This window comes from Anabrus simplex, chromosome 3 (genome assembly GCF_040414725.1).
Source record: "Anabrus simplex isolate iqAnaSimp1 chromosome 3, ASM4041472v1, whole genome shotgun sequence".
NCBI lineage: Eukaryota > Metazoa > Arthropoda > Insecta > Orthoptera > Tettigoniidae > Anabrus > Anabrus simplex.
Window position 1 is genome coordinate 28,732,361 of NC_090267.1, and position 27,168 is coordinate 28,759,528.

At 40.6% G+C, this 27,168-nt stretch overlaps 2 non-coding genes across 2 annotated transcripts; both read right to left on the reverse strand.

The window, feature by feature from the left end:
• Window positions 1-16,706: 16,706 nt before the first annotated feature.
• TRNAS-CGA (transfer RNA serine (anticodon CGA)) lies at window positions 16,707-16,783 on the reverse strand. The gene has a single exon. It is a non-coding gene; the product is annotated as a tRNA-Ser (tRNA).
• Window positions 16,784-17,003: 220 nt separating this feature from the next.
• On the reverse strand, window positions 17,004-17,080 carry TRNAS-CGA (transfer RNA serine (anticodon CGA)). The gene has a single exon. It is a non-coding gene; the product is annotated as a tRNA-Ser (tRNA).
• Window positions 17,081-27,168: the final 10,088 nt, after the last annotated feature.

Below are 27,168 nucleotides of genomic sequence, written 5' to 3' on the forward strand. Positions count from 1 at the left end.
TTATCGGAGAAGCTAACTGGAGTTCACTCTGAGTTTCTCTTATGTTGGTTTATCTGCGGGCCTATGATAAATTTTCCCATTGGTCAACACCGCATCGGTTAGTTTAAAATTTCTTCCTTGCAACTTGACAACACAAAATGCCTCGAGTCGTTGGAAAATACTGGTACGTCATATTCTCGGTATCAGTGAGACACCTGGCTCGCCGTTGTTCAGAAATAAATATTCTTTCACTTCTGTGTAGTCATTACTTCTGTTGTTGTGACCTCTAGATTTAATCCTCTTAGCTTCTGACCAAGAAACATTCTCCCCATAATGACAAGCTTAACTGTGGCGACGGACTGTCGCGATATGTTGAAATCCTTCCGTCCACACAAAACTGACACTGTATTCAATTTAATATTCCTATATATTTGCATTCATCTTATAAAAATAAAATCATGAAAACTATGGCCTATCTCATCCGGTACATTTTCCTGTTGCTCGGTAAAAAAAATCTTGTGATAATCATGAGATTTTTTTGCTATATCCGTATCATACTTTCATCATGATTTGATTACTGCTTTCATTCCTTTTCGATGGTGACTGATCTCGTCCCGCAGATTCTGGTTATTGAGTCTTCATTCTCTCGTTGAATCAGGTGGATCCTGTTAACAAAATCTTGGACATCGCTGTCGGGCTCTCCGCATTCTGGGCATGGTCTTGCTTCTATTTGCCTATGGATCAGTTGGACTTCTTCTCTCTTCCGTCTTCTTCTTCGTCATCCTCTCCTTCGTCCTCATCTTCTTCTCGGTCGTCCTCAGCCTTTATTGAAACTATGTCGTTTTCCTCCTACCTCCGAGTTGTCGTTCGTCCTCGAATCTAGGGGCGTTTGAATTTAGCTGGCTACTATATTGAGAATGTGACAACGGCACGTTCCTTTCCCCGTTGCGACCACCATTAGCCTCCTTCTTCCACTTGTCTTCTAAATATTGCTTTGTCTCCTGATGTAGCTCCTCCATAGTCTGTATCGTCGCCTCTATGTGTGGTTTCCCCTCGTCTCGGTCCCAAACACTACATGGCTTGTCATCCTTTCGGTCATGATTTTGGATTGCCTCCTTTCATTTCCTCTTCTTCAGCTCATCGAGGTACTGCTGGGTTTCTGGGTGTCGATCCTCCCCATTTCTACGGTATCCCTCCGTGTAAGGCCTTTGGTTATTTTGATTTCTTCGGTGGTAGGCTGAGTTTCACTCCTTCCATTCCGATATCCACGGTATCCCCTCTCGTCATGGAATTTAACATGCTTCGTTTGCCAGTTGCCTTCCGCAAATCCTCCTCGATTATTCCATTGTCGACGTCTCCATCCCTGATCATACAACCTCTTTGGTTCTGGATCGGTACTCGTTCCTTGACTTCTAGTACTGATGGTTCTAGTTTCCGTCTGCCTCTCGACGTTATTTATCTGTTGCTCTCTAGGCCTGGGTTGCCTCTGGTTAGAGTGATACGTGGTCTGATCTAATTGACGCAACAGAGCTTCCGCTTGTACTGCCGTCTGAATATTCGACGCAATCATCATCCGCTGGACCTCAAATGGCAACTGCTTCCCGATAGCGCTAATGAGTTCTGTCTCACTGACCGGATTGTCTAATTCCCGCATCTTATGAAATTGGGCTACGAAATACTTTGAATATTTAGTTAGGGACGATGTTGAATAACGTCTAGAATACAACTCCAACCTCAGATCTTGCTGTTCTTGGATACTCCAGAATTTTTGCAAAAACGCCTGTCGGAATCCCATGAAATCCTCGAATGTGTATAAGAAGGCCCTGAACCACATTGCAGGTGCTCCGTCCAAAAACTTCTCTACAGTTCATAATTGCCGCTCCGCCGGAATTTTATTTTCACTAATATAGTTAGTGATCTCGCGGATGAAGCCTTTAGGGGTTATATGTCCTCGAGCGTCGTATCTAGGTGGTTTGTCGTCTGACATTTAGATGACGTGGACCACAGATGTCGGAAGGGCATTTGATGATGATGACGATCCGTCTCCTACTTCAAACTTAAGTCCGGTCGTATCTACTTGTGACATGCCTTCCTTTTTATGAAAGCCCTGATTATCTGGGGTCTCGAACTCTCGGTACTGGAGATGGAAGTCCTGAACTGACCCCGGCTGTTCTAACCAGGCCTTGACCTGTTCCAGATCTTTTCTAATTTCATCCAGCCTTTCGGTATTACTGTCTGACATTTGCTTGGACACTGAATTCTGCCCCGTTTGAACCTTAAATTGTTCCACTATTCTGACCTCTGTGTCAGCGATCGTCTGGCTTTGTTCCGCCAACCCATCAGTTTTTCTGAACAATGCTATATTTGCCTCCTCACACTGTGTGAGCCTCCGGCTACGATCTTCCGAATTCGTCTTTATATCCTGAATTTCATTTCTGAGACCGGCTACTAGTACTAGGGTACGAACAGTTTCACCTCGTAACTCATCGATTCCCTTTTCGTGCCTGTCCAAAGTACTTGCAGTATGTGCACCTTTACGTTCCACGTGACTTCGGATGATATCGTTTTCCTTGCGACATTCACCCCTCACCTCTTCGATGTGCGCCTTTAAATCTTCGCGGTCGACCAACCTCTGAGCTGAGAGCTCCCGCATACTGGCCTTTAATTTCTCCTTAATTTCGTTACGTTCTAGTAACGCCTCATCCCTGAATCGGTCAACCTTTTCATTGACACTAACGATACATGAGTCGATATGCCCTTTTAATTCGTACTTAGCGACATGACACGCCTCCTGGACTTGGGCCATTTGGTCCCATAATTCCTGTCCCAGTGAAATGCTGGCGGCATGAACCTCGGCTATTTGTTTCGTGAGTTTCATTTTATTAATTTCACATGCGGCCTATACCATATTGACTTTATTTTCCAAAGAAACACTAGCAGCCTGAACCTTGTCCACTGTAATTTCTAATGAAATATTAGCGGCATGTATTTGTTCCGTCAGTTCCTGTCTATTAGCCTCAATTTTACGCTCTAGTGAAATGCTCGCGGCCTGAACCTTGTCCACTTTATTTTCTAGCGCACCACTAGCGGCCTGAACGATAGATGTCAGTTCCTGTTTAGTAGAAACACTAGCGGCATGAACCTCAGCTATTTGTTCCGTAGTTATAGCCAAAACTCGCATCATATCTTTCAATGCGATAGCTTTCACCTCTCCCTGTCCTTCTAACTGTTCACCTTGGGGACGCTCCCCACCTTCGTCTGACATTATATCAAATGAGAAAAGAGGGCCGATCAGCCTCTCATCCTATCGCACACGATTACGACAATTTTGGGTCTAGTCCCTATCATACGGATATATCCTCGTTAATATTTTCTCTGCCGGGCTGAGTGGCTCAGACGGTTAAGGCGCTGGCCTTCTAACCCCAACTTGGCAGGTTCGATCCTGGCCCAGTCCGGTGGTATTTGAAGGTGCTCAAATACGACAGACTCGTGTCGGTAGATTTACTGGCACGTAAAAGAACTCCTGCGGGATTAAATTCCAGTACCTCGGCGTCTCCGAAGACCGTAAAATTAGTTAGTGGGACGTAAAGCAAATAACATTATTATTAATATTTTCTAGAATTTTAAATTTCCAACTTCAAAACCAAACAATATTTTTCGCTTTCACTTAGCGAATTATTTATATAACGTAATTCAAATTTGCATATTAATTGACCTCATGTGCTTATTATGCCTGAAATTCATATCATTAGTCACTTCAGACTATGACAACAACAACAACAACAACAACAACAATCGATAATACAACGATGAAAAACTTGAAGTCACCTGTCTTGAAATAATTTAAATTTAACTTACACAGTTCCATTATCTTTTTATTAATACTTGAATCTGGTTCTCAGTCACATTTTAACCAAATACAGTATTCCTAATAAATTTTGCCTATATAAAATTTCTGCCCACAGATAGTTACATTTATGTTGAGTCTCATGAAATCACAATAAAATTTTAATTTCATAGAATAGGGAATTATTAATTTAATGAGCTTTTATAGAAATGAACTACTATTGTATAATTATCAAGTCTAGCCCCGTTCGAAACTAACCTTACTTTAACATGAATTACTATTTGACATATCTAATGTAACACCACTATTTAACTTAACCGTGATACGGTCAAAATTTAATTAAATATCCCGATTGGGTTTACATTTAAGTTAAACAACTGGGCCTATCTATAATGCAATCGGGCACTGAGCTGGTTGCTCATGATATCGTCGCTAATACAACAAAGTTCGTTTTTTTTGCGTAAAAAATATAAAGTCACACGTTGCTCAAGCATGCTGCAATAGGCCTTTTACGTTGGGCGCCATGATGCACCCGCTCACTTCCTGAGTCCCAGACTAGCATTAATCTCAGGGGTGATCAGTTCGAAAAAGGTAAAAAATAAATTTAATAAAGAAAATCTAATTATATATCGGCGCATCAAGTGAACACAGGGATGAACGGGGCATGCAAATTAAGGTAACGGGGGACGACTCATTCATGGATACAAATTTTTGACTCCACAATAGGACTGGAAAGTGACAACTTAAATTCCATGGGCATACTGGATTAACTACAATAAAAAGATATGGAAACTGTTTCCTATTGAAATTGTAATGAGGAGCAATGTATTCACTTATTTTGCAAACTACACATGATTACAATTATTACATTGGGACACTTCTATACTGAAAAATAAATGACATACTACTTGGATTTACCTCACTACTCTGGTAGTGTAAAACATTTGGTGAATTCGCCCCAATTGGTTACTGGGGGTCGAATTCACATCCTTATGAGTGGACGTTTCATCGCTGGAGATCTTCTTTCGGAGACGAAGGCATGACAGTAACTATTTACGGTCATCTCCTCGTTCCGTTTGGACATGAGACACTTCCGGTATGTACATTCTGGCGAGCCGGACACCCACTGTGGAAATGTTATCACATCTTAAAACGGGAATTTATAGTACGGACAAACTCTAGCCTATTATTTCCAGATTCACAAACACGCCAGGTAGAGTTCATTAACTCAAAGCCTATTTCAATATTTACACTTGTCAATACGACAAGACGTACGGAAAGGTTCATTACTATGCTCTGACAATGAAGACATGTGCCGTCCGTGGGTTATCTACGCATCTACCGCTAACAATCTCCCCCGTGAAAACCCAACATCTGGTTCTGAGCAGTTCGACACGTGACGACTGTCCCTATCATATCCTCCTATGATTATTAAATAATATCATTATCATTCTTTATCTGATCATTATAATATTCTTTGATTGCCATCAATTAATTTATTATTATCATCATTAATTTCAATTATAATCCTATATTTGATTATTATCATTTGTCATCCGGGATGATTATATGCCAACCCTTGCCGACGTTTCAAACGAAGGGTCGTTCTTCCTCGTAATTTATCCGCACAATTTAATGATCAGTTTCCTAATAAAATATTATTATTATTATTATTATTATTATTATTATTATTATTATTATTATTATTATTATTATTATTATTATTACAATGAATCATCGTCCAAAAATCTCTTAATTTTCTGTCATCATAATTATTATTCTCAAATACTATTGCAAGTTCTTCATCTTCTGCTTCTTCAACTTTTCATTATTATTATTATTATTATTATTATTATTATTATTATTATTATTATTAGTGTTACTATGAATCATCGTCCAAAAATCTCTTAATTTTCCGTCATCATAATTATTATTCTCAAAATACTATTGCAAGTTCTTCATGTACTGCTTCTTCAACTTTTCATTATTATTATTATTATTATTATTATTTTTATTATTATTATTATTATTATTATTATTATTATTATTATTATTATTATTATTATTATTATTATTATTATGATTTGAATGCTTATACGCAGCAAATAGGAGTAGAAAAAGAGGACGTACTGGACAGAAACAAATTTAGACAAAAAGTGAAGGAGTTCAAGGGTTTCCAGGAGACTGGGGAAGAACTTGTGAAGAAGAAGAAGATAACCTACACAGAAGAACAGAAGAAAGAAGTCAGTGCAAGGATGAAGAAGTACTGGCAGAATGTGAAGTCAGGACTGGTGAAAAATAACGTAAAGACTGTAAAACGTGGTCCATAGATGGCCTGAACGATAATAAATAAATAAAAAAATATTATTATTATTATTATTATTATTATTATTATTATTATTATTATTATTATTATTATTTCCATCAGTGGAGATTATCATTATCGCATCACTTATTCATCATGGGATTAATATCTTACATTGATCTTACCATAATTATTCTCAAATCAATCGAATAAATTCTTCCTATTATTATTCCTCTTCATATTATTATTATTACTATTATTAAAAATGGAAAGATGATATTTTAATTTCCACTCTTTAGAATTTAGTCACATATGTTAAATCCCGTTATGAACCACCAAGATCTGCTTTATGTCGGTCGGGACAACACGGTATTCGGGACCGTACCTTCAGTTTCGTACTGCCGTTAATTTATATGGGGACACACGTCCTCCCAATACACATCTCACAACGTATGGCACATCGCGGCTGGGCAAATACCTCCAATGCCGGCGATTGCTAAACTATTCCATCCAATTTGAAGTCCATTTCCTTTTATTGGAACTCTTCAAACATTTAATTCGTAAATTAATCCTCGGTGCATGGATTCTGCCACTAATAACACCGGAATATGCATTTTATATCATCTTACGCCTTGAGATTCATCTATTTCATCATTACAAACAATACGGCTCAATTTAATTCACGCCGGATATTCGTCCCTCATGACTTCCAACTCTAAATGTAGGCTCAAACCACTCTGGGCTTTTAACATATCGTGACCATTCTAATCCACGTGCCTCTATCGCTTTTAAACAAATTTTAATGGTTAAATAAAGTCCAAACGTGAAATCAACAATTTACGTAAAATCAAACTGACTACGCGAATTAAATTATTTAACGCTACAGGCCATCTCCACACTGATTATTATTTGCACTAGCTAACTCACGAAGCACTGTCATTATTATTATTATACTTTAACTTGCAAACGCACAAAATATTATTATTATTATTAATTTACTTTCCTTTGCCAACTCACAAACATGATTATTATTGCTTTCTCGCAAACACATCGAGCATTATTATTATTATATAGAACTTACGAACTCCCAAAGCAGATAGAACATTATTATTATTATGACCTTCCGTACGCAACACAAATTTCACATACCCTGGCACTTTCATAATCTGGCTGTCTGGTAGAAAATATTCCTAACTAAAATACAAATAATCACCGCAGTAATTGAAATCAAATAAATGGGTTAGCACAAAGAGGAATTTAACACTTGAAATGAACTTAAAGCAAAGTATTACAAACAGCATGCATTAATTGAAAGAAATATACCCCATATTTACATTATATACAACAAACAAATAATCAAATTAATTAATCTAATCCATTATTACGTTAATATAAATTAGTTCGTCCGTCTAAAAAAAACATTAAAATCACGGATTCGGGAGGCGGACCATGTTAAGTAACCATAATTAATTTACACTGAACCCCGTTTAGACGCGATAACATCCCCAAATATTAAAATTGTGTACTCATTCCTATGTAGAATTCCATTGCCTCGTAGCGGATGAGATGCCTCATGGCCGCATGGTAATTTACTCGTCCATCGTATCGCACTTTATAAATTTAACACAATAAAACACTTCTGGGTGACTACCCATAATTAATACCTTCCTTACAGAATTTACATTAATTTATACAAGAAGAAAACACTTATAGGTGCCTCTAGACCCATTACATTTGCACAATTATTCTTCCTTTAGGCCGACTCACACGTGGTGACACATTACGACGAAGTGTCGTTTCATTCGAACCGGCGCATATCGCATTCTTCAGTCCGCACTTCCTGAAGTATACGATGCCGTCTTGCGATCGCCTCGCTCCTACAGTTCCCTGCTACAGTAATTGTTACACCGTCTATCATGAAATATTTATTTCAGGCTCTGAACACTGCCTTCAAAAAGTATTATCGGCGTTCCTGTCGATCCTTTAAATTCCAACACATGAAATGTTGAGAAATGTATTAATTTCACATACAGTGATACTGATAATTTACACTCGATATACTGAATAATTATCACTGTTCGTCTTCACCTTCATGACTACTAACGTACTTTCACTCTAACAGAATCTATAATGAGTTTTCTGGTACCGAATTACAGAGTCACCGTGTCAGCGTAACAAATTATTTCAAACGACTGGTTGATGTGAAGCTCGACTGGTCACAACTGGTGACTGGTAACGACTGGGTGATGTGAGGTCCCACTACTGGTTATTTATGGACGATATGGTTTCCCGCCGAGGTCATCCGCGGTCATCTCATAGGGAGGGGGGTTGGTTATCCTAAATCGGCATATGCAGGTGGATTTGGATCTCTTGATTTATCCCACTTAATAAACTGGCGATACACATTCATGTGTCGTATTCTGAACTCATATCGTTCGGTGATCATGGAAATATCACTAGATTCCTGTCCTCCACCTTTCGCGCGCGAAGTCGGCGTCCCTGATGGCGTGCTCTTCTTGACCAATGGCGAGATAGCGTGGGTCATTTCCAAGAATTCATTACTTTAATTTATTATAATTACTATTAATCAATATGGGAATATTACAAAAATCCCCTCTATTCGATTCTGTGTTTGGAATAATTTAATTATTGTTATCGGAGAAGCTAACTGGAGTTCACTCTGAGTTTCTCTTATGTTGGTTTATCTGCGGGCCTATGATAAATTTTCCCATTGGTCAACACCGCATCGGTTAGTTTAAAATTTCTTCCTTGCAACTTGACAACACAAAATGCCTCGAGTCGTTGGAAGATACTGGTACGTCATATTCTCGGTATCAGTGAGACACCTGGATCGCCCTTGTTCAGAAATAAATATTCTTTCACTTCCGTGTAGTCATTACTTCTGTTGTTGTGAGCTCTAGATTTAATCCTCTTAGCTTCTGACCAAGAAACATTCTCCCCATAATGACAAGCTTAACTGTGGCGACGGACTGTCGCGATATGTTGAAATCCTTCCGTCCACACAAAACTGACACTGTATTCAATTTAATATTCCTATATATCTGCATTCATCTTATAAAAATTAAATCATGAAAACTAGGGCCTATCTCATCTGGGTACAATATGGAATACTGATGGATTAATATGCGTTATGGAATCAAATATAACTATTCTCAACCTTAGATTACGTCGACAAACAAAATAGCCATCTCTTCAATCTCGACGAAAAAATAATAATCACCACCTTTATTCTTCTTATTAATCGACCATTCTTGACATATTTATAATCTGCTTCACATTTCTCATCTCATATTTCACTCTTCGTTACAATAACCACAATAATCTGTCTTAATTTGACGCGTATGACTTCATAATTACTATTCATCCACTTATATATTCCATTTTGTTCTCAATTTTCTTTAAATTCCTCTCATTTTCTTCATATGTGTTCCTATGACCTCCATATAACCTGTATATGACATTACATTAACTTCATTTCGTAGTATAATATCCTAACGTAATCCTAACATTAACCACAATGTCATATCATATCAACAGCTGAAATAAGTTAAACTCCTTACTCAATGTTGATTGCATTACGAACGCATGGTTTGGTTATCACTGGTTAAATATATCCTAACGCAAAGAACTTGTCATTCTGGTCAGATGACTACCTAATAACCTCCTATGTTATTCAATCGATTGCCTTTCCACGTAACGTAACATCACTTCCTTTGAATATAATTCAGTGGAATTGCGAGTAACTTTGTTTACGAGTGTTTTGCAAGACGAGAAAATATTTTAAATAAATTGTGACTTGATAAGCGAGTGAGGTTTCGCAATACGAGCGTCACGTGTACGTACGGTTCCACCTCCCCCGTGCCTTTGTTTTCCCATCCCCCTGCCACTCTCTTTCCTGGGAAAGTGTGTGTAATCATTTCCCGCGCTGGACTTCAGTTGGCGTGCCTCGCTCGCTTAGTCAACACCGTACGAGTGTACATGTTTTGTTTCTGTCATTTGTGATATAACTGTTCTGCAACGATGGGTCCTGTGAACGAAAAGAAGGCTAAAAAGGAATTCGGTCGGAAGAAGGAGATGATTACAGTGGATGAATCTGTTCAGTGACAATGCAATGTCACATTTTCGTGAAATCCTCAAAAAGAGCAAAAGCAACAGTCATTGGACAGGTTCCTCGTTAAAGTTGCACGAAAAAAAACACTTCCAATGAGCCAACCGATAGCAGTGATTCCGTTAGTGAAATTCGAGCTACACAGTAACTCTTCTCATGTCATCTCTCGTCTCCCTCACACCAACAATGATTCTATTGTAAGGTAAAGTGCAGTTTAATTGTTTTACGTTATATTTTGTTTTAGAAATGTTATGCGAATAAATGTTTTTGTGTTGTGGACGAATCATCCGAGTTTCAGTAGTTTCTTATGGGAAAATTTGCTTTGATATACGAGCTATTTGGATTACGAGCATGTTGCCGGAACGAATTATGCTCGCAATCCAAGATTCCACTGTATATATATTTTACAAGAATTCAAAATGGCACTTCTTAAAAACATGACAATTTAAATTACTTACAGTATCAATATGTTAATAAACTTATATTTTCTTCCTATTTTCCCTCGTTGCTGAGTGTATGTCCAAATGCTTAGGACATGCCGTCAGTACGATTGTGACATCGTATCAGCCTCCGGGAAGCGTCTGGATAGGTCTCTCCTTCTTCTCCTTCTTCACCGTTATCAGGGAATGGGTTTGTCTTCTTAGCACATGACGTTGGCAGTTTCTTGCGCAGTAGGAACAGTCGTTTGAATGTGGCACGAATGGCCTCTTATTTGTTCCTCAAAGTTTAAAACCGAGCTCGATAGCTGCAGTCGCTTAAATGCGGCCAGTATCCAGTAATCGGGAGATAGTGGGTTCGAGCCCCACTGTCGGCAGCTCTGAAGATGGTTTTCCGTGGTTTCCCATTTTCACACCAGGCAAATGCTGGGGCTGTACCTTAATTAAAGCCACGACCGATTCCTTCCACTTCCTAGGCCTTTCCTATCCCATCGTCGCCATAGGACATATCTGTGTCGGTGCGACGTAAAGCAAATTGCATTCAAAGTTTAAAATGTGAATAAAAATATTCATCGCTCGTGTGATTCGAGCCCACCCACCAACGCAACATGGGTCAACACGTCTGTGGTTAGTCCACTACACCACGGAGACTGTTGCCTCGATCCCGCTTCACAAATTGACACATGTTTTCTATCAATATGCCATCGCTTTTAGCGATAATTTCTTAACAGGTCGAAAGCTTATAACTGACACGTACGTTTTACATAACTTAAAGGCGACTGTAGCTTGGTATGCGGCAAAGGAAAATCGGCCATCACCGTCCTGACGTTCGTTGGGATGCCTGAAAGCAGAAACGTCAGGCGTGGCTGACTCACCCGGTATTTTGTAAATTTAAGTCAATGGCAATATTATCGTAGTTCATTCAACAAGCATTGATGATAGTCTATGTTTGTGTTATAGATATTTGGTAGTTCTTACATTTGTTATCAAATGGTAAGTTATAGAAACGAATTAAGAAAATAACACAGTAATGCCATGGTTCACTAGAACGTTTTTACTCGGTGGATCCATCACTGTTGTCATATGTATCTACATTAATACCACCATCAGCAATACATTCTGGGCTCTCTTCCAGCTGTGTGTAGAACGGACTACCTTCTGGTTTCTGAAGGAACGCATGCAATCTTTTTAAGTCCTGCAACTTTTCTGGTGGAAGGGGAATGAGACCTGCATACGATGGAGTTAGTTCTACACTGTGAGGAAGCACGGTTTTCCTGCGAAAGTTACAATTGAGGACCGTTTTTGCAAAATTTGCTTTCTGCAAAATATAAAATAAAATAAAATAAAATAAAAATTGAAATTTACTTTTTTTCATGGATTTATATTCATATTGAAGCCCCCTACAGGATGGTGACACCTGGTTTTGAAGAACTTGCTTTTCGCTGCAGAAATAATCGGTAAACGTTTGAGAGTTTTTCCAAAACTAGCTTTCTACTACTCAAGAGTTACGGCAAAATTTGCTTTCTACAACAATGATTTATTTTTATTTTGTGTCATTGAAACTGTTACTCTTTATAACTGCATGAATTTGATTTAAAATTAATATGACAATGATACTATGATGTTTGGTCCCGCCTACTTTTGTTCATTATCCTTTTCATTGCTGAGATGAAGTCTCTTTTGTAAAAGTCCGGTGCTTTCTTTTCGTTGGTCAACATCTGCACTTTCATTAAAATCAGTGTCTTTACTATCATCATTATTCTTGAAGCCACTAAAATCGGAATATTCATCTTCCGATTGTAATGTGGATAACACCCTGATAATCTCGTATTCGACAAGATTGGCTTCTTTGCTGGCGGACGATATAACTACATCGCTGACGCGGCCTCTCTGCTAGTTCGCGCGCTGGACATCTCACAGCTGATAAAGTAGAGTGTTGTATTTGTATTAATAACTCACTAATGAATCAAGGGATAGTTATTATACAACTTTCTATCAACCTCAGAGAGATGGCTGTATAGGCCCACGGAGTTTGAATAATTTTAATGTCAACATTGTGAGTATTGCGTAGTTATAATCGGATGTACGTCTTACTCGTAATATTACGGGCGCAGCACAGCAGATTGGGAGCGCAGCAATATAACGATTATTAGTTGTTAGTATTCTCTGGTCAGTAAAAGAAGCTTTGTGATTTTTGTGCTGTAGAAGTTGTGCAGTCATAAATTTAATTTAATATGTCTGAGGAATATTCTAATGTAGAAGTTGAATGAAAAGTGGACGAAGTGTTGGTGTTGATAAATCTTATAAATAAAGTTGTAGGGGGTCCGCTGTCTGTAATTTCGTTCGTTTTACCAATTTTTCAGATATTAATCCGTTTTAGGTCAACTCAAGACCGAATCGGTGGTTTTTACTTTTCGTGTCTGTTTGTTTGTTTGTTTGTTTGTCTGTTCCACCATCACGGCAAAACGGCTGGATAGATTTCAACCAAGCTTCATATTTGGAGTATACTCACCCCAAGGAAGGTTTCTATATGCATTTCATTTTAAAATCTTTGATTAGACGGGGATTTATAGGAAAACCAGAAAGGTTTCTGGTTTTCCTCCATTTTCTCTTAGACTATTGATTTCCTGTAAACTCCGTGGACCGTATGTGAAACGTCTCTTCATTATACACAACTTTCGTTATGTTCATAATTTACCTTACTATTCAAATGAGGGAGAAATTTACAATTTTCTGCGGGTATCACGGTCTGCGCGTGTGACCGACAGACCGACAACGAACCTACAGGTTACCATGGCAACGTCTCTGACTGCTTGCCAGCAGGGAAGTAACGTATTGCCATTTTTCTCATCATGCCTTTAAATTCATGGTTGTTCCTTGGGTAAAAGGCAAGAGAGGGCGTCAATCGGCCATTCTGCGGGATATTGGCAGAATATCGTTGGAGTTTATAACCGTCCTCGAATAGCTTAAGTAATAACACCATTAGTCATCTTAACTGTTGACCTAAGATTGCCTGCGCCTAAATTTCTTCTCTGTTACCTCTTTCTTATATCCATAACTCACACCAGCATAATTTATTGAGGGGCATTTGATTTTCCAATACATTCACTTGGTATTTACATATTTGTCGTCATCCGGCTGTTCTCAGTTTTAATCCATTTTCTATTAATTTCAACTTTCTTTACTGAATTATTTTCTTCCTTAATTACACCGTATGTATGCGAGTGCTAATCCCGAAAGCTTTACACTCTTTCCTTTGAGGAAATATTCTAAGCTATGCAAATGTATAACTTTCGGCCCCAGAAAATATCGAAATATGGATGCAATTTTAACGACGGTGCACACCTTCGTTTCGGGATAATTGGTGGCTAATTAGTAAGTCTGATCACAAATCAGAAAACACAATCGCCTTTCATTTTGGAGAGATCTACAACTTTGGTCCTATGACTTTTTATCGTATTTCTATTCCTTATTCGTTAAATAGAGCTGTATTTCTCGATTTCAAGTTAATTTTGTACTTTCACACGTATATGTTAACATTAATTTGGCACACTTATAGGTAAGATAGAATCATGACATTCGGCACGCACATTTGCATGACCAGTGGCAATGTGATAGCCAAATTTTATGATTCTGTCTGTCACATGAGTATCACGAATATAACGTAGTATGCGAAAACTGTACAAAATTTCACACCCAGTGATTCCAACTCAATCTAACCCATAAATACAGGAGATACGAGAAGATGTCAAGGGACCAACCATATAGAACACTGAAAGAGGCGTCTGATGGTGAGGTCCGTTTGCAGATATGTCGCAGAGTTTCAAAGCAGTAGGTCTGCTCTTCTAGAGTGTGTCTGTACATTGACTATTTTGGCGACATTTCTGTACAGTTATCCGTTTCAGGTGTAATAATGACCATCTGCATATTTTTAGCTTTGGTGTCTGTTTTTCTATTTGTCTGTTTGTCTGTTTGTCTATAACTTGGAAACTACTGGATATATTTCCACCAAAATTCATATTCAGAATCCACCTGTCCTTGGGTAGGTTTCAGGCCAAATATTGTTTCTAAATCCATGAAATGACTGGGGGTTTATACGAAACCGAAACCGTGATTTTGCACTCCCACAAAATATACACAACCAAACTTAATGGAAATCTACCTGCCTTAATGGAAATTAATTTTTAAATCTTTTTTCTCATGTGCATCATTTCGGTAAGAGGATTTATAAGGGAGATATCATTAACCGGACTTAAGAACGGGCGCGTGTTGAGCGTAATTCTTACAACTTGAAAACCATTGAAGATATTTGAACCAAACTTTGTATTTAGCATCCACCTTTCCAAAGGTAGATTTTATAGGTCAATAACATTTCCTGTTCCTGGAATGGACTGGCGGTTTATAGGCAACCGAAATGGTGAATTTACTCTTCCACAATATATACAGTGCATGACCAACCTGACTGGAAATCGACCAAATTTGTTGGAAATTCATTTCTAAAACTTTTTTCATGTGTATTTTTTCGACAGAAAGATTAATAAGGGAGATATCATGAATGGTCGGTTTTACAGGGTAAGTCTAGCAGACACAGACCAAAAGGTGTTGTACGTGGAGCAGATTCCTTATCTATCTATATAAGTAAAATCCTAACGACTGTGTAACTGTACATTGACTATTTTGGCGAAGTGTTCGCACAGATACGCGTTTATGGGGTAATAATAACAACCATCTGCATAATTTTTTGGTTTAGTTTCCTGAAAGTCCTAATTTTAGCCCTCCTCGCCCAAAATCCACATTGCGACATAATCTGCCAGAGGAACAAGAAAACAGAAATTTGGCAAAATTATACGTTTTAGCCTGTAACGGACAGAACATTTCCAAGAGCTTTAAATTTTTCACTATTTTCCCCGAAGAATATCGAAATATGGAGGCAATTTTAATGATGGTGCAGATCTTCGCGAAGTCCTATCACATAAGGGAAGGCACAATCTCCGTTCAATTTGGAGTGATCTACAACCTTGGTCTTATGACTTTTTGTTGTATCTCTATCCATTTTACGTTTGATTTTTGTCTATTTCTCGATGTTAAGTAAATTTGGACTTTTCACATGCATAATTCATACTTTCAATCACTTATAAGAAAGATAGAATCATCAAACCCTACACGAAAATTGGCCCACCCAGTAGCCATATGTGAGCCAAATGCTATGTATGTAGCTGTCACATAATTATCTGAAAAGTAATGCAATGTGAGATAATATTACAAAAATTTTACCCTATTCAACGTTTCTAACTCAACCTGACCCATGAATAGATCAGATATCATACGACCAGCCATTTAGGCCGCTAAATCTGACGTCTTATGGTACTTTCCTTTGTCGATATGACGTACCGTTTTGCAGCAGTCAGTCTGTAAATGAAGGTCTGCAATATTTTAAGCATGCATATACTTTCGTATGTCGATCTATATATATTCACTGATGTCGTCTTGTAGCGATCGAGAAAGGGTGTGTCTGCTATTGTAATCAGTACTCCCCACACCGACTTTGACTGGCAGTAGGAATGGGGTCCTTCTCCAACACCTGTATAACTGGCATTAGTAAGGAAGGCCTACCATTGTAGTGAATAATTCACTTCTCGATTTGACCTGCAGAAGGCAAGGGAGCATGCATTGTTGTTTAAAAGTCCCCTACCCGATTGTGTTTGGCTGTAGACAAGGGTACCCGCCCTTATAAACAAATGTATCCATCTAAAATGTGACTGGTATTAGGCATAGTGGCCTGCTATTTTGATGGAAACTCACCAACTTGGTGTGACTGGTAGTAAGCTGGCTGGCTGTAGGAAAAGGGGCCTGTCATTATAATTATAACTGCACAACTCAATTTCGACTGGTAGTAGGGAAGTTGCCAAACATTCTAATGAAAATCGAAACAAACTTTCAACGTATTAGGTCGTGTTACGTACAGATAGTACGTGTTGAAGAGGTGTTAAGTACAGAACAAAAATGGCCAGCCGGACACCAGTGGGATCCGAACCCACAACCTCCCGATTTCGCGTCGGTTGCTCTACCAATTGAGCTATGGTGGCCTAGGCCATCTTTGTTCTGTTTGAAAGGATCTGAGCTACAGGTCTGGCACTGCTGCTAGCACACTGTAGAGTGCGTGTAAGTCGTCCGTTGTGGGGCATGTCAATGAATATTGAATTTTCACGACCGCATTGTAATCGAAACAGACTTTCAACGTATTAGGTCGTGTTACGTACAGATAGTACGTGTTGAAGAGATGTTAAGTACAGAACAAAAATGGCCAGCCGGACACCAGTGGGATCCGAACCCACAACCTCCCGATTTCGCGTCGGTTGCTCTACCAATTGAGCTATGGTGGCCTAGGCCATCTTTGTTCTGTTTGAAAGGATCTGAGCTACAGGTCTGGCACTGCTGCTAGCACACTGTAGAGTGCGTGTAAGTCGTCCGTTGTGGGGCATGTCAATGAATATTGAATTTTCACGACCGCATTGTAATCGAAACAGACTTTCAACGTATTAGGTCGTGTTACGTACAGATAGTACGTGTTGAAGAGATGTTAAGTACAGAACAAAAATGGCCAGCAACCGACGCGAAATCGGGAGGTTGTGGGTTCGGATCCCACTGGTGTCCGGCTGGCAATTTTTGTTCTGTACTTAACATCTCTTCAACACGTACTATCTGTACGTAACACGACCTAATACGTTGAAAGTCTGTTTCGATTACAATGCGGTCGTGAAAATTAAATATTCATTCTAATGAAAACTGTAATCTGTCTGGAAGTAGGAAAGGAGCCTGCCATTGTAACGAAAACTGCCAAATCGATTGTGACCTCGCAGTAGGCGATGGGGCCTGCAATTATAATGAAAACTTCCCAACTCGATTGTGAATGGCATTAGGCAAGTGAGCCTGCCGTTATCATCACAAATCCGCAACAAGCACTTTACATTGGAAACACCGTATTGGGAACCTCCCTATGCTGTTTCTCGGATAACGCTAAGAGACATGCCATTTTAAAACAATCTTATTTACTGTATGTACAGTATTTACTTCGATATTCGAATACAATGTAGAATACCGTAGCGAAGCACGGGTACATTTGCTAGTATTTTATAAAACAAGAATGATACTCTTTTACTTTCTTTCTTTCTTTCTTTCTTTCTTTCTTTCTTTCTTAATCTGTTTACTCTCCAGGGTTGGTTTTTCCCTCGGACTCAGCGAGGGATCCCACCTCTACCGCCTCAACGGCAGTGTTCTGGACCGTCAGACATTGGGTCGGGGGATACAACTGGGGAGAATGACCAGTACCTCGCCCAGGTGGCCTCACCTGATATGCTGAACAGGACCCGTGGTGGGGGATGGGAAGTTTGGAAAGGATAATCAAGGAAGAGGGAAGGAAGCGGCCGTGGCCTTAAGTTAGGTACCAGCCCGGCATTTGCCTGGAGGAGAAGTGGGAAACCAAGGAAAACAACTTCCAGGATGGCTGAGGTGGAATCGAACCCACCTCTACTCAGTTGACCTCCAGAGGCTGAGCGGACGCCGTTCCAGCCCTCGTACCACTTTTCAAATTTCGTGGCAGAGCCGGGAATCGAACCCGGTCCTCCGGGGGTGGCAGCTAATCACACTAACCACTACACCACAGAGGTGGACATTGTTGAGTTCGATGATATAATTTAACTAAGTTATTCTGTGTCTTCAGCGTAAATATGTGATTTTGATCATTGTATATTTAAATTGTCATATTTTTGATGACTGCGGTGAAATTTATGCCTTCCAGGTGGAGGTGTTTACAGTTTAAGTGTCAAAAAGTACCAAGTACACTCTTTATTTTCTTGAATATTTCATAAACTACGCCGTAGCCGTGTTGAAACACCGGATCCCGTGAGATCTCCGAATTTAAGCAACATTGGGCGTGGTCAAGACTTGGATGGGTTGCAACGCGCTGTTGGTGGGCGGTAAGGGAATGGAGGAGCGGAAAGGAACTGGCCACCCTACCGTATATAAACTCCGGCTCAGAAGCACCTCTGAGGCTGTCAAGCTGTGTTGTTCACTAGAAAGAATAGACGCACACATAGGCCAGCCAATATCAAACCCCTCAAATTATTTAATCAAGATATAGCATGGCACGGCAAGGTCAAATATCTAGGAGTAGTCCTAGATAGAAAACTAACTATGCTACATCACATTAAAGACATCCAGCGGAAAACTCATGCACGACTGCCACAGCTCTATCCTATACTGAATAAAAGATCCATTATTAACAAGAGAGTAGCAATCAACATGTACAAGGCCCTAATTAGGCCAGTAATAACGTACGCAGACCCCGCTTGGGGCTACACTGCTATGACGAACCTGGATAAGTTGGAACTAATACAAAACAAATGCATTCGAGCAGCAGCTAGACTCCCGTATGGCACACCAATACGTCACCTACGCGCAATTGCGAAAATCAGCTCGATAACGCAACACATACGAAAACAAACACTCCTAATGTACACGAAGTCATGGGGTAGTGGAATAGGACGCTATGCACCAAATACCCCACGCCGAAGCACATTCTGTTCAGCCACAGGGTAAGGAAGCCGGGAGTCCAAAAACACCCCCCCCCCCTCCTAAGTACACCGTTCCACTTAATATTACGCACACACACTACACTGCGGACACCTGTATGTATGTACGTACATGTATATCTATGTCTTTTGTCTTATGTTACAGGGAACCAAGCGAGGGAGGCTTGAGAGAAGAAACACAACGACGAAGGCAACACAGCCAAAATAAGAGACGACACAATCCACCCCCGCCTCCCGCCATTGACAAGGGAGTGGACAGAAAACCTCCCTGAAGCTAATACTTAATTATTTAATTTACTAATTTTACAGGACATGAGAGCGGAAGAGCGGCCCGCACTCTACCGAGAAACGTATGTAATATAATAATGATGTATATGTGTATGTATGTGTATATATAGTTGCAGAGACAAGTGTGTGCCACCAACAACGCAAAGAAGGGACGTCATCAGGCGAGAACAAGCCCCTTACCCCAAGTAAGGCTTGGCGATACTCCTCTTCTCCTTAAAGGAGACTTGGCACCAGGGACCGCTGGCTGCTGGACCAAGGGACTAACCTGTGGCCCAAAGCCCAGAAGCCAGTAGACCCGAGCCGCACCAGGCAGTGACAAGAAGGACTGATCCCCCATAATAATTGACAAAAGCTAGGACAATGTTATGATTGCATGACACATACTCCTAACTAACACAACCTCTGGACTTTTCCAGCCCACATCCTTGCATGTGCTATCAAAAGATGTCAGGTTTCACATGTAGGCTATTTCTCTTTGCTGGCTATGTGGTTTTTCCCTGGCCCTTCAATACCATACTTCAACACCACCTTACCTAACACAAACTCTTGCCGTGGTAACGTGTCTGACATGGAAACCGGCAGATTCTTCTTGTATCAATTCTCATTCTTCCCAGCTATCTCTTTCTTCTTAGAAATAATAGCATGTCGGAGGCCATGTAGATTGAGTCGATGGTCACACGGGGGAGCGGGCTTCGCCCCCCCCCCTCCGAAAAAAACACCTCTGTGGAGGTTCGGACCTGTCTTCGGGCAGAATACCCTTACCTTTACCTCTTAAACTACAGAAGTCTTCCTTTCTTTATTTCTTTCTTAATCCACTCACCCTCCAGGGTGGTTTTCCCCTCGGACTCAGCGAGGGATCCTACCTGTACCGCCTCAAAGGCAATATCCTAGAGCAGGAGACTTTGGGTCAGAGGGATACAGCTGGGGAAGGGGACCAGTACGTTACCAGGCAGCCTCACTGCTATGCTGAACAGGGGCCTTATGGGGGGATGGGAAGATTGGAAGGGAGAAACGAGAAAGAGTGATGAAGGCGGCGGTCGCCTGAAGGTACCATCCCGGTATTTGGCTGGAGGAGAAGTAGGAAACCACAGAAAACCATTCGAGAATGGCCGAGGTGGGAATCGAACCCCCTCCACTCAATTGACCTCCCGAGGCTGAGTGGACCCCGTTCGAGCCCTCGTACCACTTCTCAAATTTCGTGACAGAGTCGGGAATCGAACCCGGGCCTTCAGGGATGGCAGCTAATCACGCTAACCACTACACCATAGAGGCACATAATTATTTGTTAATACTTGTTCATAATACCACCAACTCTCAATCATTGACAACTTTACACAACGTAAACAATATTGTACATATATACGCATGATCTAAAGTGATTCGATAGAATCTGAGGATGCTCTTGTAGAACGAAACATGTCATTCTTTGTTGAATAGTGTGTATTTTTTACAGTTATGTTATAGTGTTTTAGCCGACCCCGTGGTGTAGGGGTAGCGTGCCTGCCTCTCGCCCGGAGGCCCCAGGTTCAATTCCCGGCCAGGCCAGGGAATTTTATCTCGGCCTGAGGGCTGGTTCGAGGTCCAGTCAGCCTACGTGATTAGAATTGAGGAGCTATCTGACGGTGAGATGGCGGCCCCGGTCTCGAAAGCCCAGAATAACGGCCGAGATGATGCGTCGTGCTGACCACATGGCCCCTCGTAATCTGCAAGCCTTCGGGCTGAGCAGCAGTCGCTGGGCAGGCCAAGGCCCTTTGAAGGGCGTTAAGTTCCGTGTGGTTTGGTTTTGTTATTTTTTTTTTTTTTTCGACAGCCAAATGCCGGGATCTACCTACCTTCAGGCCACGGCCGCCTTCATCCCTTTTCCTTGTCTCTCCCTTTCAATCTTCCCAACCCCCACAAGGCCCCTGCTCAGCATAGCAGTTGAGGCAGCCTGGACGAGGTACTGGTCCTCCTCTCCACTGTCCTTGAGGTGATGGCGGTGATGATGATATTGATTATTGTTTTAAGAGGAAGTACAACTAGGCAACCGTCCTCTATATAGCTCTAATCAGAGAGGAAAAGAAAGGAAGGGATACGACACTTTGAAAAATGAACGTAACTGTCAAGGAAAGACAGGAGCCACGAACGGCGTGAAAATGAGACTCCCGAGGCCTCGGAACCTAATAGCATCGGGGCCGGAAAACAGCAAGAGTTGACCAAGGGAAATCGGATAGGATAGATTAAAGTGAGGAGCCTGGCACAAGTAGGTAGAAGCAATGCCGGGGCTCAGCTAACGGCCCCGTGGTCGCCTACCAACGCTCCCAAGTTACGAGCCTCTGGGGCCCCTTTCAGTCGCCGCTTACGACAGGCAGGAGATACCGCGGGTGTTATTCTGCCACCCCCACCCACAGGAGAATGCCCTTGAGGCTGTAGAGATGGGATCCCTCTCTGAGTCCTGAGGAGAAACCAACCCTGGATGGTGAAGGGTTTAAGAAAGAAAGACATGACAAATAATCATTGTAGTACTCCTCAACTGTCACCTTATTCACTTGTAGAAATGTTTTTGTACTTACAAACTGTTACAGAATAGTCCGTTGCTTTCTGTGGGCTTTGCACTCTCTTCCGCCTTCTGTCCATCGGAGAGGGGGAGAGGGTTATTTTGCTTCTTCATGTTATAATATATGTTATGAATTAGGCAGTAAATGCAATTTAATTATTTTGATTAGGTAAAGTGTGGAACTGAATTAGAGAGTATCTTGTAAGATTTATTTTTAGTGATGAGTAATATCACTATAATATCAAATAACAATTTTCACTATCAGAATGTTAACTGGCAGGGTAGAAGAAGTTGTGATGTACGGTTTCTGATCACTTTGCTGTTTATTTTACGTCGCACCGACACAGAGAGGTCTTATGTCGACGAAGGGATAGGAAAGTCCCAGGAGTGGGAAGGAAGCGGCCGTGACCTTAATTAAGATACAGCCCCAGCATTTGCCTCATGTGAAAATGGGAAACCACGGAAAACCATTTTCAGGGCTGCCGACAGTGGGATTCGAACCCACTATCTCCCGGATGCAAGCTCACAGCCGCGCGTCCCTAACCACACGACCAATTCGCCCGGTGTTTCTGATCAATAGATTGAGAGCCGAAAGCTTGGACTCAATTCCACACCTTTCCATAGGGTTCATGTAGAGAGAGGGCATAGGACGCTGCTCATGATGATTCGTCCGTCGGATGGAGGCGTTAAGCCTTGATCAGACTCCTAGATGTTGTTCGACAGGAATAGGCTATGTGCCCTCTCCCTTACTACCATCATATATCATGTCATTCATTTTATCGCATCAACTCTTCTAATGAGGTTGAAGTCAGGAAGGGCATCCGGTCGTTTGAGATTAACTTCTCTGTAAGCCTGTGGATGTTAAATTAGTTTTCCTATGCTAACACTAACAACCTGATGGAGTTTTCTCGAGATTATCATTAGACTACTACTGTACAAAGCATATTTCATCTACTGCTCACCTTCATGTTGCTGAAGGGGTAGAATGCTAGAGCATGCGCTCTGTTTACCGTCGGTCAGGATATAGCACCCAATTCAGGCGCTATGGCTGTTCCACGCATGGACGCGGGATGTGCGCGAGGTAAATGTAGCAGCGTGACCTTGCAAAGCAAACAGCACTGCTCCGTACAAGTACTGATCTCCTGATACTAAAACTGTCTTAACAGACCCACCTCCAAAATTGCAGGTGAGCGTGCACCCCTCACCATACCACTCGAGAGAAGTACCTAGTAGGGGTAAAAAAAGAAAAAGAAGTCTACGAATCAGAAGAGTTCAAATCTACAACCCTGTCGAGAAGGTTAGACAAATAAAATTTAATGCCAAACTCACCTAGTGGTAAGGCTTTGAAAAAATTTCAGTTGGCAGCAGTAACCATCTTGTTCATTAACCAATAGGCTACCTTTCTAATGCATTATATATGCATTACTTCAGCCGAAGATCGAAGTAGAGCCCCTTCCATGAACAGAATTACCTATATCCTACGTAACTCGAACCTTCAAGCCCGAGCTCAGAAAGAGCCGACATCTTAGCCGGGATAATAATAATAATTTCGTGTGGCTATTTCTAGCCGACTGCAGCCCTTGTAAGGCAGACCCTCCGATGAGGGTGGGCGGCATCTGCCATGTGTAGGTAACTGCGAGTTATTGTGGTGGAGGATAGTGTTATGTGTGGTGTGTGAGTTGCAGGGATATTGGGAACAGCACAAAAATCCAGCCCCCGGGCCATTGGAATTAACCAATGAAGGTTAAAATCCCCGACCCGGCAGGGAATCGAACCCGGGACCCTCTGAACTGAAGACCAGTACGCTGACCATTCAGCCAACGAGTCAAACCATTGAAGTAGTGGTGGTGGTGAAATTTGTTTTAAGAGGAAGTACAACTCAGCAACCATCCTCTATATAACACTAATCAGAGAGAAAAAGTGGAAAGGGGTCCGAAATAAAGGTGTACAAATTGTACTTCAGGCTTGCTTGCCCCAAGCTGCTCTGCAACAAGCAAAGCAGCTTAGCTTGAGCGTCAGCGAAGCAAGAGTGCACGCGTACTGAGCGCGCTAGTCATAGCAAACCAAAACCTGGGTTTCCCTAAGCCTGACAGGTTACCTGGGACCCGTTCGGACTGCCGGACTTGACAAGAGTGAACGTGAAGTTTGCTATCGAAGCGACGTGAATGTGTCGTTATATGTTAGTGTAGCTACGTTTTGCGTCCAGTGCAGCTCTGTTGTAGTTAGAAAAATCAACAAATCAATCGTAAAGGAAGTCGAAAAAAAAATTAAAAAGTGGTGAATTTATTCTAGTAGTAAAGCAGGGCTCAAGTCTAGCATGGGAAAAATTTTCAGGTGTTTATGAACAGGTATCAAGTAAGCCAGTAGGTTACTCGCAATGCATTTTTTGCAAAAAGCTACTCAGCACCCATTCAGGGACCTCAGATATGTTGCGACATGTCTGCAAATTTGACCCAAATTTTCCACAGTCTAAAAATATTTTGAAAGAGGACAAGGACTTGGTGACTGATAAGTGCGTGGAAATGTGCGCCAAGGACTTGAGACCGTTTACAACTATTGATGGTGAAGGATTTTTAAATTTAGGGCAAACGCTGATAGAAATGGGCAAAAAGTATGACTCGGTGAATATTAAAAATGTTATACTCTCTCGAGTCACAGTTGCTAGGAAGGTACAAACTTTTGCGGACAAACTGCGCAGTAAAACGCTTCCTGATATAGCACGTGCTATTAAATTTGGTATCTGTGCGAGTACCACTGACCTGTGGACAGATAAGTACAAGGGTGTGCACTATATGTCTGTCACAATGCACTATATAAATACAGATTTATCTCTCAATAAGTATGTATTAATGTGTTCGGCCTTCCCTGACTGTCTAGAAACTGGTGAAACTATTCGCAGTGAATTGGAAGATCGTTTGAAAGGACATGGCGTTTCTCAAGAAGATATTTGCAAAATTACATTTGTAACAGGCCAGGGAAGCAATATTGTTAAGGCCCTCAGCATATACAAGCGTCTTCCATGCATGGCTCATATTTCGGTATTAATACGGTCTTGAAGCATGTTCTGAGCGAACCCTTTTTGAAAGAAAGTGTTCCTGATGTGTTAGCTGTTATTAATTCAGTGAAATCTCCGGTTTCGTACTTTAAAAGAAGAAGCCTATGTGTGAGGTTACAATCATCTTTGAAACCATATGTTTCCACTCGGTGGAACAGTTATTTTGTCATGCTGCAATCAGCTCACTCCCAGATAGATGCTGTGAGAACTATTTTAGAGAAGGAGGGTGCCTCTGATAAAATGCTCGGTTATGATCAGGATATTACTGGCCTGCTTTAACATTTCTTAGGCCATTTAAGATAGCCACAACTGATCTTGAGGGTGATGAGGACCCTACTTTACATCTGGTCCTTCTGTGGTTTTATACCTTAAGATCCCATTGTACTCCACAGGATGACGATGAACAGCTAATATTTCACTTTTTTAAATTTTAATGTGAGTCTTCTGATATTTAAATGTAAAAATGTTTTGATACTAAATTAATTTTCATTACTTGAAGCTTTTGAAACAAACCGCTGGTGTCTTCCTGCAGCGAAAAATGGAAGTCACTATGTTACACAAAATAGCAACACTTTTGGTGCCTAAATATCGCACATTAAAGAAACTAAATGCAGGAGAACAAATGTCTGTTTTCGAGGCAGCTCGACGAATGTGCGCTGAAGGTAATGTCTCTGGTTATTTCTTCATTATTATTATTATTATTATTATTATTATTATTATTATTATTATTATTATTATTATTATTATTATTATTATATATTATACCTATGCAAATTAGATATTCTTAATATTCTGTTATTAGCATAAAATATCAAAACTTGGACAGATATATTTTCAGAGCAGCTACCCAATCAAAATAGACAATAAGTCCCATCTTCTTCAAATGAAGAAAATTCAGTGCAACGCAAGAAAACAAAATTTGACGATTGGGCAGAAAATTCGCCAATGATACATGATGAGGTCAGTAGGCACTTGCAAGGAAGGTTTATTGGTGACGAAAATATACTGCGGTGGTGGAAAAATAATTCGCCTATGTAGCGAAAAAGGTGCTTAACATACCCGCTACGAGTCTCTCCAGCGAGAGAGTCTTCAGCTGTTTGGGAAATTTAATCAGCGAAAAACGTTCCCGTCTTCATGCACAAAGACGTAATGACCTCATAGTAATACACACAAGCGATAATGTGTCCATGCATGAAATATTTGTATGCATTGTGCACAGTATGAGGCGACCACAAACTAAGAGAGCAAGTGGTAAAATTATACTTCTAAACTGATTAGTTTTATAGTTATTTCTTTTGGTTTTGTGGGGAAGGGGTTCCTAAATTATTAAATGTATTTCAAAAACGTTACCTATAAAATTATTTTTCGCTGTGCGTGTAGAGGCGCGCGGCTGTGAGCTTGCATCCGGGAGATAGTAGGTTCGAATCCCACTATCGGCAGCCCTGAAAATGGTTTTCCGTGGTTTCCCATTTTCACACCAGGCAAATGCTGGGGCTGTACCTTAATTAAGGCCACGGCCGCTTCCTTCCAACTCCTAGGCCTTTTCTATCCCATCGTCGCCATAAGACCTATCTGTGTCGGTGCGACGTAAAGCCCTTAGCAAAAATAAAAAAAATTTCTAAAGATATTTACGACCTGTACCTACATTATGTGTATCCTTGTTTCTAATTTTCTCGAATAATAAATAATGCATTATATTTATGGTCATAGTTCCATCAACAGTCATTATGTTTATTTAAATATTCAAATATTTTGTTCAGAGAACCTACTTTTTATTAAGTAACTATGTTTGACAGAGATAAATATTATTTGTTAATTAGTTACATAAGACCTCTGAATTACGAAATACATTTAAACACAACTTGGTAATGATTAACATAATACTAAATAACCATATAAAAAATATTTGTGTTGACGAATCCTATATAAATTCCGGCATGTAACAACCCCTTTCCTGCCTGCATTCACGCGAGTCTCATATGAGCACAATGAACGAGCAAA